Genomic DNA, 15,596 nt, shown 5'->3' with positions numbered 1-15,596 from the left:
CAAGACATAACTTTCACACTGGTAAAATATATGCCAATCTTTATCTTGGAACAGAAACTGGTCGACCATGATCACCATTGTCTTCTTCCTCAGCTTCATGATAAACAAAAGCTTTGACAGGACCACAAATTAGGTATAAAAACATAACAAAAAAAGGCTCTCTTCCTTGTGAGTTTCGTCTTTTTTTTCTTTTTTTTTAGGCGTACGCGTCCAAGTAACTCTAATAAATTTGGGAGCACAAGGCCGCCGCGGCGAAAAATGTAAAAACCCAAAGATGGGGGCTCCAGAATGGGAAGTGGAAGATACAAAAGCCAACCCAGCTGACTCCTTCAAAGATGAGACTAGGAAACGCATGAAGTTGCTCAACACAAACACACCTCCATCATGCCGTAGACGGTTTCTTTCATACCATAAACACCACAAAACATTGCACACAGTAATGCGCCAAAGAAGTTTTGAAGAAGTAGAAAACCGTGAGAGTAAATCCCGTGCAAGTAAGCCATGCAAAGAGAGTACTTGAGGGAATGGAATACTGAACATGTGAAAGCACCACTTCCAAACATCCAAAACCACCATGCACTCCAAAAACATGTGCCGCCAATTTTCGGTTCCAACACCATAGAAGCTACACCGCGAACAAAGTGAAATCCCCATCCTTTGAAGCCGCTCATCCGTAAGAATTTTCGCATGAAAAATCTTCCAAGAACAAATACTCTTTCGCGGCTGAATTGTAGAATGCCATAATAGGGATCCCCATGCAACCATTGGAGATGGCAAAGCTAGAGTCAAATATGCCTCCTTCGATGTCAAGGTTCCAGAAGAAGAGTCAGACCAAACTAATTGGTCTTTTGTTGGCTCTAAAGGAAGCGTAGTGGAGGTAAGTGCCGCTGCAATCCCAGGAAACACCTGACCAAAGATGTCAGGCAGTGCCCATTTACCGTGAACAATGAACTCACTAACTGTATTGTCAAGATTAGCCAACGCATGGGAACTCAAGCCGAAGGCCTCCCCCAAAATCTCTCCCATCCAATTATCTTTCCATAGCCTAACCGAGGCACCATCACCAATTATCCAACGCAGCTTGGTAAGCAAAAACCTCCAAACCTGCCTCAATCCAAGCCAAACTGATGATTTTTTATAATAAGCACAAGGTTGAAACCTAGTTGTCAGAAAACGATCATGCAAAAAACAAGCTGCAGGGGAGGCTTTAGAGAGAACTTCCCACCCCTTTTTAAGAAGAAGAGCCTCATTCAAGACAACAATGTTTTTTTTTTCGTCTGCATTCATGAACAACATCATCATTTGACATGTAAGTATCACATCATTACCATGATCATGTCGAGCTCACCTCCCACTCCAACTTCGCTGAGTCCACCGAGGCTGTACTCCATTCAGCTGGGTCTGAGCTAGAGACAAGGTTGACATGGCAGTACTCCGTTCAGCTGGGTCTGAGCTAGACTCTGCAATAAAGAATCCCTTCTTTGGTGTTCCGTAAGTAAAAGATATGCATTTTGGATATGTTGAGGAGAGGTTGAGTGCTTTGTGTTGTTTCCATATAGATAGTTCATAGGGATAGGTACACATAACACACAAAACACAATATACAATGACAACAAAACTAACCTGCAAAAGGAACACAAGCAAAGATAGATGAAGAGGTAACAAAGAGATGTATACTTCTTCACATTATATTTAAAGCCAGCCTTAATCATAAGATAACAAATAAGTGAAACTTTTAGAAGCAAGAAATAATGGCACACAGCCAAGTCAAATAATGGCAAATGACGCCCTTTTCTTGCATTTATAACTTACAATTACGTACAGCAACCGTTTTTACAATTTGATAATAAATGGCAATATATGCAATTTTCAGAACAAGTATAAACCGGTAAAACCGCATACTTTAATCCAATATTCCAAATTAAACTAACTAGATGAACAAGAATATGGGTGACAAACAAATAATGAACAAGTCAAAAATAGGTAGAACTAAACACTGAAGCAACAGATCATGATACCCAAGTACAACTAAAATGCTCATAACTCTGTTTATGTTAGCATCCCAATAGAAAAAAGATGTAGCAGTCATTACCAATATATCAAAAACTGCATTAAAAACTTCACTGAAAAAAGGACTGATCAGAAGCATAAAAGTTGAAGGTGGCCATGACCCACATCAATGCTGAACATATGGAACCACAACCACTACAACCTACTAACTAAGTTAGCATTGGTACTATCAAACAATTCCAAGTTATCGACTACTAACCCTCCTCTTTCGATGTTTCTAAAATACAGACTTCGACACATGTATTTATGAATGGAATAAGGTTTTATAACTCTAACCTCCAAAACAAAAGCTTAAATTCCAATTCATAAGTGAGACGGAAATATTTAAAATAAAACACTAAAAACATGTCATATGTGAAACATAAAATTCGTGAAATGCATAACTATACATTATTATATAATTATTCAGTGTATCAAAAAAAAGTACTAATTAACTAGATGTGGATGTAAAATTATGGGATAATGACATTTTGTTAGTCAACAAAAAAAAAGGCAGCTGATCGAACAACTAGACAAAAAGTTATGGAAGTGCCCATTCAATTCTCATCGAGTGATTTTCTTCTAGTTTGAAAGAGTGATAAACATCCTTTTGGTTTCCCCACACCCTCCATCTCCATTTCACTTCCTTTTCTAGTTACCAGACACACAATGCAAAAACTGTAGACCTAGAGAATAGAAGAGTTGGGGCCGGTTTGGAAATTTGTGGTTTATTTATCATGCTTGTTTTTTTTCTTTGAAATATTAGCTAATTTTCCTTAATTCCTCGTGAAAAAAGCAGTTTGATATGTGCCTGCACAGTCAGCTAGTCCCGAGTGCTGGCCGGAGTCGAATTCGACAACATATAAGTTGATGACTGTTGATCATCCCTAATTTCAAGCTTAGACTTTTTTCTTGACTTTTAAATTAACTTGCATGACATGTATATATATAAAACTACTACTGGCAAATGCTTAAGATAGTCACTCACACGTGTGTAAACAATTGTCAACCGTTCATCAACAGTTGTACACGTGTGACGAATCTCAAGATATCTATAGTCAATAATCACAAATGCACGATAATACATCAGTATACAGTAACTTGGCATTCCAATATTTCACATATCTAAAATATGACATTCTTATGTCTCGTTAATTGAAAGTTAGATAGTTTATTTGTTTCATAAAATATGCTTGCTGAAATGCATTAAAGAACATTCTGACAGATATAATTTATCGTTAACATGTTCATATCACAACTGACAAAGAAATATTTATAGATCCACCAATTAATAAGAAATTGTCATGTACTCTCATAGTTAGGTATGAAATTGAATTTGTTAGTAATTAGGGGTATAGTTTGTATTTCATATAAATCGATCAGTGATCGCATTCCTTTTGATTTTCTAATAAAATGAAGATAAATTGTTCAATGAATTTCTTTAATTTCAATTAGTGATCTACACAACAAAGAGACTTATTAAATTAGTGTGGTAATTGTCTTCAAATATGTTGTGTGCTTATCAAATTAGAGACTTATTACTGAAGAATCATTGCATTGAAACATATACAATTTAATCATCCTTTGGACAGAGCAAATGTGGTTGAGGATGGCACGCTGTCATGGATTGTACGTACAGAATGCTAATAATGAAGCCTCACAAATATGACACTTGCCGCGACATGGTAAAGCTTTCATTCCCCCTCTTTCTTATTATCACAGGCTATAAGGAATCTTAATTAACATTAAGATATAGAATAACAAGGAATCCTAATACTTTTAATTACTACAGTACGTAATTATGAAATCATTGCCTGAAAATGAACTATCATATTAGTAATGAAAAAGAAGTTAAAAAAAAAAAAACAAAACAAAAGAAAGAGATTTTTTGTTAGGTCCACAACCAGGCAACCCAAACACGTTATGTTCTGATCCCCCTCCATGTTCTGATAAAAGCATGCGGTACGATCATGAAGTCCCTCTGATCAAAGCCTGCAGTGCGATCATGAAGTTCCTCCCTTTTCCATATTAGGAGTACCAGCACCCTGATACATATCGGCAAATATGGGAATGCAGAGGTTTTCAAGCTTTTCCCTTTTATCCTCATATTCTTCACATTTAGCAAGTTGATCCTTATTCTCATCAAGCCATCGAATGACATCTTCAAATGCAAGCACAATTTTCTTCTTGTCGACTCGGTTGAGTTTTGGGAGATTAAAAATAGTGTCCTTCATGTTATATGCATACTCTTCCAATGCAAGCTTCGCCTCCAATCTCTTCCTGTTCTCCTCCAATGCAAGCTTCGCCTCCAAGAGCATCAATCTTGATGAAGCGGTTGCATATGGTGCGGCCGTACAAGCTGCAATTTTGAGCGTTGAGGGATGTATTGAGAAAGTTCAAGACTTGCTATTGTTGGATGTCACTCCACTTTCTCTTGGTTGCGAGGATTATAAAGGACATATGTCTATTGTTGTCCCAAGAAACAACTATCTGCCACAACCATCGAAACTGCACAATCATGTATAAAGTTTGATGTGTATGAGGGGGAAAGTCCAATAGCCAAACAGAACAGATTGTTGGGTACATTTAAGCTTTCACACATCTGTCCTGCTTTAAGGCGAGTTCCTGATATCAACATTTGCTTTGAGATTGATGCCAATGGAATCTTGATTGTCTCCACCGAGGAAAAATCAACAAATAATAAGAGCAAAATCACAATCACCAATAACAACAAAGACAGTTTATGCAAGGAGGAAATTGAGAAGATGGTCGATGAGGCAAAGAAGTACATGTCCGATGATGATGATTATAAGAAGAAAATGGAGGCTATGGTTGCATTAGAAAACTATGCAACCAACAAGATGGACACAGTTCATAATCGCTCAAACCTTAATCAAGAAGACAAGAAAAGAATTATGGATGCGGTTGAAAAAGTCCTTGAGTGGCTCGATGAGAATGAGAATCATCTTGCTGAATGTGAAGAATATGAGGATAAGCTGAGAAAGCTCGATAACTTGTGCAGTCCCATACTAAATGACATGAATGAGTAAGAAGTCGCGACGGTCTTTTAGTATTTGTTTAGTTGCCGAAGATGGAAATCTGGTCATAATTAGTTTTGTTTGAGATAAAATGGACAAAGGACTTTTTTTTTTTTTTTTTTGAGGGGAACAGAAGACTAATCCATTGATATAAAATCATACGACCTCACTCGGTCAAGCATGAAGGGTACAAACACCCCTCATATTACAATCATTGCTCAAGTAGTGCACTGACTGCACATTAAAAATGACTACTAGCCTAGACTACTGCGCCTTGAACACTAAGAAGCTATAACACCAAAAAATCAGTACATCCGCCTAAGACCCTCATGGTGTATATCAGTACTGATCATTGGGCACATTGTAACGTCCTAGAGAAACAAGGTATTCAAGGCCAAGGCCCACTGCACCCACCCATAAAAGAGGGAGCCTTATTAGACAAAAAGAAATAACAAAAAAAGGAAGTTGGGCCCAAAGCAAAGCGCGCCCAGACCCAAAAGCACTCAAACCCTAGCCAACTCCAAGCTGCAGCAGCCACCACGCCTCCACCACGGTTACAAGACTCTAGCTACCGCCACGAGTAGTCGTCGGCCACCATCCACTCCTCCATTATCACCAGCACGCTGACAAGAAGCACAACCTCCCCCAAAACACCTTCTCCCCGCATGGTTCCGAAGCACCTATATCAGATCGGAGAACTTCGATCCAAAAGAGGCCGTCGAAACCCCACCTCACACTATCCTACCAGCCGTCGCCGATCAAGGGACAGAATGCTGGTACCACCAGACTGCTCCCGCCAGAGCCTCTAAGCGATCAGAAGACACAGGACCACCATAAGGCTTGCAAGCTCGTCAAGGTTCGAGCCATGCCGCCGCAGCAACAGCTGAGAAACGGCCATCAACAAACGTCCCCGCCCGGCTGCACTCACCGCTCACCGACAAAGCTAAAAGCCTGGCACGTCACGGGAGCCGTCGGACGAGAGCCTCCAAGCTTACCTAAAGAAACCCTAGCTAGCCGCCCTCTTCTTGAGAGAGAGAGAGAGAGAGAGAGAGATGGACAAAGGACTTATTGATTCATCAAACATGTGGAAAATTATATGGGAGTTTTAAGCAGTATTGACGATTAGTACTAAGTTACTAGTATGTATTGCAACTATTTAGTAATGCATTGTTATTAATAATCTCAGTCATTATTAAGTTCATTCATACAATTTTGAATGAAATTGTTTTATTCAAATATAGTACTGCATAATTTAGCGTGTATATATACATTCAGACATTGCTGATTTCACATCAGCAAATATGCAGTTTGAATAACTCCATCAGGATCACCAATGCTTGTGGAGGTCGATTACTACATAACAAGCATGATCACACTTGAGGTAATCCATGTAATTTTGATTACTATGATGTGATTATAAAAGACTGGCAACTTGCTAATTTGTCATTCTCTTCTATGATCCAGCTTAGTAAGGCTTAATTGACAGGGTTTTGTAAAACAGATAGTATTTTTGAATTCAAGTGCATAATAAAGAAATAGGTTATTTACATGGTATACATCATATAATATCTAGTTCAGTGGGAGATTGTAAGATCATACCTATTGCACAGCAATAGATATGAACTAGCTATTATATGTTGTATGCATCAGTTAATGTAAATGAGCTATTTTGAATTCAAATGTAAATACATTAACCAATATATATATAAACTTTTTAAGTAATCAAATTAAGTTTATATATTAGAATATCTGTTAAAGAATTTCAAATTCAAATGTGTGGTTATCCAGACAAATCTTTTAGGATAGGAAGTTATTTTGATAGTTCCTTGATGGAAGGAACTGCCATGTAACTGCTGTGTTCAACATCTTTATAAATAAAGTGGAATTTAATTTGATCCCTGCTAGAACATAAAAAACGCTCTCATTGAGTTTGTCTCATCAAGCAATAAAGAGAGATACGGTGTGTATCTAGGAGAAGATCAAATAGATAACGGCAGCAGATCACCAATGGATAACGACATCAATCCATCAAGTTAGTTTTATGATTTTATTTCATAATATTGAACAATTATAGATAACTAAATTGTGTATCGACAAAGTTAAATTTTTGTAAACAGAAGCATCCTACCAACCAAAGTTTTCCGTCTATATATGTACGTAACTCGAGACAAGTCAGGTGTCGGAACTTAGAACTTTTAGATTTAAGACATTCGTTTTCATGAAAGACATAATTTTGTACCACCTAGTGATCATACAATTAACACACAGCTGGTTATCACCTTATAGCAACTTATTCATTATACTTTATAGTCTAATAGTATGCATTGAGTTGAGATAATTATTGGTGTGGATCTCTCCTTGGAGATCCCCCTGTTTTTTCTGATATATAATTCATGAGTTGAATAAATCCCATTTAAATAAAATAAAAAATTGTGATAATTAAAAATATACATGAAGAACTTACTTACCAAAAACAGTGTTGATAGGGTTGAAGGAGACTTGGTTCTTGGCTGCATCGCCAATCAGACGCCCAGTGTTGGTAAAAGCAACATAAGACGGTGTAGTTCTATTGCCCTGGTCATTAGCTATGATCTCAACGCGATCGTATTGCCAAACGCCAACACATGAGTAAGTCGTTCCAAGATCAATACCAATTGCTGGAGCGTCGCCCTTTGTAGTCATAGTCATTGTTTGCATGAAGATGGCGTAAACGACAAGACGTGTTTGTGTTATTAGTGATGGATGCAATATAAGACTATTAATAGAGAGAGAACTCAAATATGGTGCAGGGAGGAATAATACAAAATTTAATCCTAAAGTGTTTTAGGATAGGCCGGTTAGCAAATCGATCCATTCCTTTATTCATTAGAACACAGGAATCCTAATTAACATTAGAAAATAGGCTATAAGGAATCCTAATTAACATTAGGATATCGAATAATAAAGAGTCCTCATAATAAGCTCAATTCCTAAATTAATTAATTAGGAAGTCGGTACCTGAAAATGAATCCTAATAATAATTTTAGTTCCTAAAGTAATTATGAAATCACTACCTGAAAATGTACTGTCATATTAGTAATTAATGGAAAATAAGTTGAAAAAGAAAAAAAGAAAAGAAAAAAAAGAAAGAAAAGACTAATTTATTCAAAAAGAAAAAGAAAAAAAAGAAAAGAGTAATAGTTGAACATTTTTACCATCTATGCTGTGAAATGATTTTATTTAGCTAAGATCCAATGAGGAACATGTAATCCATCTTACGTATTGCACTATGCAATGTCATTTTCACGTATCGCACTATTAACAGAATTAGCTTAGGATGTGCCAATTAAGATTCGGGGACGATCATGGTTTCAAGGCAAAGATGTTGTCTTGTCTAATCTTACTAATTGCTGTTCTTTAAACCATGTCATCTGGTCGATCAGCAATTCTTTAAGTTTTTGGGATTATGTTTTCTTCTTCTGACCTAGTAACGATGTCTAAGACTTGCGTTTGATGAAATTTTTAGCGCAGTACTACTATATATGGGTCGATGGCAAGCATGTATATCAGGATGTTCTTCTACAAGTGATCGATGCAGATAGAAATTAAGGTTAAATGTCATGTGCATTGAAGTTTTAGCCTTTTAGGAGCAAACCATACATGATCATCTGCTTCCTGCACTTACAAATAATAGCAAAAAGCATGTTATCTAAGGAGGAAATCAAGAAGATGGTCAAGGAGGCCGAGAAGTATAGCCCCCTCCGGGAAGGGATCATTTATTTCATAACCGGCGCATAAGGCTAGGGTTCTTCTTCCACACCCATACGTTCCAAAGGAAGAGAGGTGAAACACAGAACTACGTTATGGCATGATTTTTTAGGTCTGAGGACGAGGAGGCGAAGCTTGCATTGGAAGAGAGTGCATATAACATGAAGGCCACTATTAATTTTAGTCTCCCAAAAATCAACCGAGTCAACAAGAAGAAATTTGTGGATGCATTTGAAGATGTCATTAGATGGCTTGATAAGAATTAGGATCAACTGGCTAAATGTGAAGAATATGACGATAAAAGGGAAAAGCTTGAAAACCTCTGCATATTCGCCGAGATGTATCAGGGTGCTGGTACTCCTAATATGGAAAAGGGAGGAACTTATGGAAGTAGCCCGAAATTTGGGTTTAACAACTGAAACAAACAGTGAATTAGTTTTTTTTTTTTTTTTTGGGTCAGAACTGAAACGAAGAGGTAACTCAGGAGCTCAGTGATTAACAAGTATTAGGGTAGAGTAATCTCAAGCATAAGCTATGTTTGGTTCCCAGTGGAACCACTACAACCTACTAGCTAAGCTAGCATTTGTACTGTCAAACAATTCCAAGTTATCGACTACCAATCCTCCTCTTCCGATGTTTCTAAAATACAGGTTTTGACACATGCATGTATTAATGATTGGAGTAAGGTTTTATAACTCTAAACTTCAAAAAAAAAAAAAAAAAAAACAACTTAGTTTCCGATATAATTTTTTCAATGCATTAAAAAATTACTGATTAACTATATGTGGATTGTAAAATTATGAGATAAACAGTTTGTTAATTAACAACAAATAAAAAAGGGAGAGGATATGGGAGAGGATCCTCTCCTAATCTATTCCCCTCCTAACCTGCCTAAGCTTTCTATTAGATTTTGACACGTGGCTATAGTAAATCTAATGGTCCACATTCCACAACAATGTCAATGTTTCTTTTTCTATTTTTTTTTCTGTCCCCCATTCTTCTCTTCCTTCATGCCTGAGAGAAGACTTCTCTCTCCAGTTCTTCTTCTTCTCTAATCAAACTCACCCCCACCACCCAACCCTTTCCCCTCTTTTTTTTTTTTGGTCTGACAACCCTCTCCCTTTTCTGTTTCTTCTTTGCCAGTTTCCCAGATCTTGTCTCCCTCTCATGGAATGCAATTTTTTTATGCTTCAAATCTTCAATTCCATCTATTCTCAGAACATAAAATCCATCATCTTTTGGTTTCCATGATGGGTTCATGCTCACTGATTAAGAGGAGAAGAAAATGAGGAATCTGGGCTTGAGCTGAATGGGTATTGCTAAATTTGAATATAATTCATGGGATTTAGCAAAATTTGGGTAGTTGATGAGGAAACCTTTCTGCCAAAATTTGTCTTCGTCAAAAATCTTCCTTGCCAAAGTTCATCGTTAAGGATGAGGATGTACTAAGATTTATTTTTGGGTTTTTTGTAAGGTTCAAAGAACCATCCACCATGATCTGAATTGATTTGTTTGGATTTCAACAATTGTTTGGGTTATGCTTTTGTAGTGTTTATTGGAGATTGTTCTTGTCATATTGGCCAGGCCAGATTTGTATTGTGTAAGGTTACTCATATAGAGAAAGAAGGAGGAGGAGAACTGGAGAGAGAAGTCTTCTCTCAGGCGTGAAGGAAGAGAAGAATGGGGGACAGAAAAAAAAAAATAGAAAAAAAAACATTGACATTGTTGTGGAATGTGGACCATTAGATTTACTATAGCCACGTGTTAAAATTATACATATATTGAAAGATGAGTTTACTGTTCTTACTGTTCATATAACAGTAAAATGACGGTTTTGCCCTTACTTTTTTCTCACAATTTCGGGCTGCCATAAGGTGTGTGAAAAGGCTATTCTACCCTTATGGATCTTCAAGCCCAAATCTGATCTAGAAACAGTGTTTAACATGAAAACTCCCGACATTTCCAGATTCTCCAATGGGACAAACAGTGATGGAAAGGGATTCAATTGAGGATTACCCTTTTGCCCTAAAGTCTGAAGTATATAAGCAAGAAAGTCACCATCTAAGCACTTCGAGAAGCCTCCACCGTTTTCATAACAGACTCTCAACCGACATTAACGTTTTCCATCAACATCCCCATCATCCAGGGCATGGTAAGATTTCCATCTGATATAATGATTTGCTTTAATCAATTAATAGATTATTGAGCATAATCATTCCTATACAAGTTGATTTCACTTTCAATTGTATACAGTCAATTTCTTAACTAACATCTTTGTTTTGATGTTTATAAAGAAATCGATCTTTCTGTGAATTGAGATGGCTTAGATCTTTCAAAAGTCTTTTTATTTGTTTCTTTGTTTAAGGAAGACAGTTCGAATCAAATTGTTGTCTTAATGATACCATTTGCTTCTTACTTCTCAACAGCTCCCACAGTTAGAATCTGTTCCTCAGTTGACAATACAAACTTCTGTGGAAAACAGGTAAAAGATATTTCAATCTTTAATGAAAAGCTCTTTAGTTTACTTTTGCGTCAATTTTTACATAGAACTTTCCATCTAATTAACATCAAACTTTGTCTTATGCAGATTCTATTTGTTCCCTGATTTCATATCTGGATAAGTCAATCTGCTGTTTCAAGGTATAGCTGTCAATTTTCGTCATTTCCAATCAATTACTAACATCTTTATCAATTGTCTTCATCTTCATATTATCCTGTTGCTATTTTTGTAAACTAATCATGATAACTTCTGAATACTCATGAAAAATATTCCTATTGGTCTTTGATACATGAATATAAAAAATTACAGAACAATCGTTTTTGTTGGTCAGCAGTTTACTTTCTTCTTTATACATGAACAATTTATATATAAAGTCTTCATCTTTAGTTATTATGCAGTTTAAATTAACACCTTGATTCCATAGTTGCGTATATTTGTTCTCCTTTTTCTGTTTCTGTCTTTCCTTGCATTTAACAACACTATTTGTACGATCTCTGTTATAGTCAATTTTGAATTCTAAAGTAATGATGATTGATAAGGTTGTAAGTTTCTGTTGATGTGAGGGTTTCTTTATAGTGAATTGTTCTTCATCAATCGTGTGTGTGATTTGTTGTCATATACGAAATTCATTCAAGTCTTTCAGTTTTGGATTGTACAAAAAAAGAAGAAGTCAAAACTGGGTTCTGGGTGGTTAGTCAATTTGCCTTGAAAATTGAGGTTTGATTGAACAATACTCTTGAAGTGATTTGACAGAAAACCACACTAACAGAAACTTCCAAAAGACTTTAGACACTCTTAAGCAGATATTAATGTTGTAGTGGTTTTTAACTTTCAGAGTTAATTTTTGTGTGTAGTTTATGTTCAGAAGTTTCTGATGATCTATTTATTGGTTTAAGTTTGTCTTTCTGAGCTATCCTTTTAGTACAAGATAGTATGATATATTTGTTGTGTTTTCTGAATGATCATCTTCAGGGTTGTTTTAGCTAAAAGTAGCTATTACTACAATTTGCTATTACAATGTTTACAGCTCAAATATCCGTTGATTGATTCTTCTGTTTATTCTTCAACTTTCATCAGTTCCCGTTAATTATATTTACATTCTTTTTCCTACGTTCAGTTTCAAGAGATGATCAGACGCACATTAATCCGTGAAATAAGAGCTTTTCAAATCAAGATTTGTGTTTTCAGAATCTGGAGACAAGGAAGTACAACAATGAGATGTACGATGGTCTCCATTATGTGTTAGTTGATAAAGAGGTAACTTTTTTACAAATTGTCTAAATTCAATTCAATTCTTTGAAAATTGAAATACATTTGAATCATCAACCTTATTACTGATCCTTCAATTCAATTGAACACAGGGAAATACGATTCATACTATAATTGATGAATCTGATTATCCTTACGTGTTGAACAAGATGGAACAAGGACAGATCTACGACATCTCCCATTTCTCCAGACGGAAACACGTATCCAAATACAAAGTTGTAGATCATGATGCCTCAGCTGTATTTCAAAGAGTCAACTAAATTTGAACCAGTGGGACATACGTTGCCTCCAATTCCGCAGTATGCATTTCATCTTCTTGATTTTAATTAAAAGGTAAATAAAATATTCAATTTTATTTCATTTGGTTTCCTCTTAAATTTACATACCATTAAATAATAACTTAGTTTGATGATGTTTGTTTTAATGATTTACAATGATGTTTGTTTAGAAGTTATTCACTGCACAACATTGTTTGTTTTTATTTAAAAATGTTTGCGTTATTTACACTAAGCACTTTTGTTCTGCATATACTCTTTACTGTAGTGTTGATGTGTTCGAATACAGCTTTTTAGAGCAGTCTTCTATTGAAATAGATGTCTCTGCTTTTTGAATCTTGGTTGATAACTAAATCAATGCTCCCACATCTATTTAGTTTCTGTTTCATAAAACTACAGAATTTGAATTGACTTATACACGAGTATGTTTATCTTATGCTCAATCTCATATTTTCCAGCTATTTACACTACCATTTGCGTATAATATATAGGCAAAACTGCCTACACTTCCCATTTTCCATTGATATTGATATCAAGCTTTTTGATATTGTGCACAAAATTGAATGATAACAGATCAGATTGTTGCTTCATCTGCGAAGGATCTAATTAAATGATAATTCATTATGTTCGAAGTTCGAACAGATTGATCAAAATAATTGGTATAATGCTATTTTATATAAATCAAGAAATGAAGCACAGATTACGCTCTTCTTTATATATTTTCTTTGTTCATGTTTCAGTGCATTGTCTAAAACTAGGCTATTGTTCCATGTTTTACGATATTTCAGACGTTGACATCAACTAATCACTAAAGCAATGTTGGTTTTTGTTCTAATGCTATTGCATGTTTTGCTAACAGTCATGCTTTATCTATTACATTACACAGATATAGCTAATCCAATTTGGTATTTTTATATGTTGTTTCACTAACAATATACTAATAACATCTGCTATAAATACATTATATCTCTGAACTTTCCAACTTTTCCTTCACAGGTATGAAAAAGTTGGACACTGATGTTGACCATATGAAAAAGTTGATGTTGGTCAACCTGAGTATAGCCCTCCTGAGTTCTCTCTGTCCCTGTGCTACACGAAGTTACTCCAGGTAATTGTTGTTGTTATTATTATTATTATTATTATTTTCCTTCATATGGTGTGGACTGCATATCTTTTGAGACATGGTTTTTAACTTGAAACTGGATTGCTTATGATTTTTACTACTGCAGTATTATGTGGATCATCCTGAAGAAAGAAGAAATCAACAAGGCTTCCTAAAACGAAGGCTCAACCATCTGAGGTCAAGGGTCTTATGATCCAAAATTAGAATGTCGTATAACATTTGGAACTTAGTAACTCAAGTTACAACCAGATCGATTCTGCATGCTTCTCAAAAATGTTCCACCACCAACTGTAACAAACTGCAATAATGGGAACTCCCATTTCAAGTTTACGGAAAACAGTTCATTACACTTTTTACATTCCGCGGCAAAGTGCGGGCACTACTACTAGTCTATAATGGGCAGATGGTCCAGAACCTTCCACGGCTAAACCATTGATTCTTTCTCCAAAGTTGTTTTGTTATCATATGACCTTTGTAAGAATTTGTTTATCATCGATAATTCTAATGTATTTTGGAATATGAGAGAAGTTTTGTCCAACTCACTTCTTTTTTTCTTTATGAGTTAGGAAATATCCCTATTCATAAGTCCGAGTTCCACATATATGAATTGAAAGGTTCGAATGATCAACTCTGCAATCAGTTGTTAGAATCAATAGGTCTTTAAATCGTTCATTTGAAAAAATTGAAACCCTTCTTATTAGATGATCATGATATTGATAGTTAAATATTAGTGCTCAATATATTCATATAGTCAATAACTGACTAAGAAATTTATGTTCAACCAATATCTATAACTTTAAAATAATTGTTTCCACCATTGAATTTACAAAGGTAGTTAAATATAATTTCATTGGTCAGTTAGTAGTTTCAGAACACTTTTTTTTTTTTGTGTGCTAAGCTAAATGTTTCTTTACACCTCCATAGTACACACCTCCATAAATAGTTCGGGGTGGTGAGATGACATTGAGACACACGTTTAGTTGATGATTTGGCATCTCAAATTTGTAAGTTATTACTAACACAAAACACTATTTTAGATTAGATTAGATTATGATTTTTTTTATTATTAAGAAGGCCCAAGACACGTACACCTAATAGTCACGAAATAGAATTTTCGCCAAATTCTAGGGCTCCTTCTAGCGCCAAATGTTTCAGTGGTAGAAACGGGGTGGTGGTGAGAGCTTCCATCTCCGAGATCCGATACCTGTCAACCATGAACAGAGGTCAGAGGGAAGACCGGGCTAGCCGGCCTTCGACTCTCCAATGCCTAAGTCAGATACATGTAACAATGTAGACTAGGTAGGAGTATGTGAAGAGTGGTAGCTTATCTTGAATGAGTAGAGAGACATGTATTTATAGTGTGGGGATAGGCTTGTCACCCTTTTGTTTCCAATGTGGGACTAGGTGTGGTCTACCCGATACCACAAGTGTATGGTATCCGCATCATTTATGGGCATTATTGGCGTTGTTTCACGTGGCTAGTCTAATTGAAAGCTTAGGCAGGTTAGGAGGGGAATAGATTAGGAGAGGATCCTCTCCCAATAAAAAAAGGCAGCGGATCGAACAACTAGACAAAAAGTGATGGAAGTGCCCAT

General features: G+C 35.9%; 1 long non-coding RNA gene and 1 pseudogene across 2 annotated transcripts; both read left to right on the top strand.

The window, feature by feature from the left end:
* Positions 1 to 4,281: 4,281 nt before the first annotated feature.
* On the top strand, positions 4,282 to 5,099 carry LOC133744849 (heat shock cognate 70 kDa protein-like; annotated as a pseudogene).
* A 5,474-nt stretch (positions 5,100 to 10,573) lies between these two features.
* LOC133706558 (uncharacterized) lies at positions 10,574 to 14,539 on the top strand. Of its 2 annotated transcripts, XR_009844599.1 has the most exons (8): positions 10,574 to 10,708; positions 10,801 to 10,986; positions 11,261 to 11,316; positions 11,422 to 11,474; positions 12,452 to 12,591; positions 12,696 to 12,936; positions 13,875 to 13,986; positions 14,108 to 14,539. It is a non-coding gene; the product is annotated as an uncharacterized LOC133706558 (long non-coding RNA). The 2 variants fall into 2 exon arrangements; XR_009844598.1 differs by having other exon boundaries at positions 10,635 to 10,986.
* The last annotated feature ends 1,057 nt before the right edge of the window (positions 14,540 to 15,596 follow it).

Source organism: Rosa rugosa, chromosome 4 (assembly GCF_958449725.1).
Source record: "Rosa rugosa chromosome 4, drRosRugo1.1, whole genome shotgun sequence".
Lineage (NCBI taxonomy): Eukaryota > Viridiplantae > Streptophyta > Magnoliopsida > Rosales > Rosaceae > Rosa > Rosa rugosa.
The sequence above is the reverse complement of the archived record's forward strand: the minus strand, read 5'-3'. Positions and strand labels throughout refer to the sequence as shown.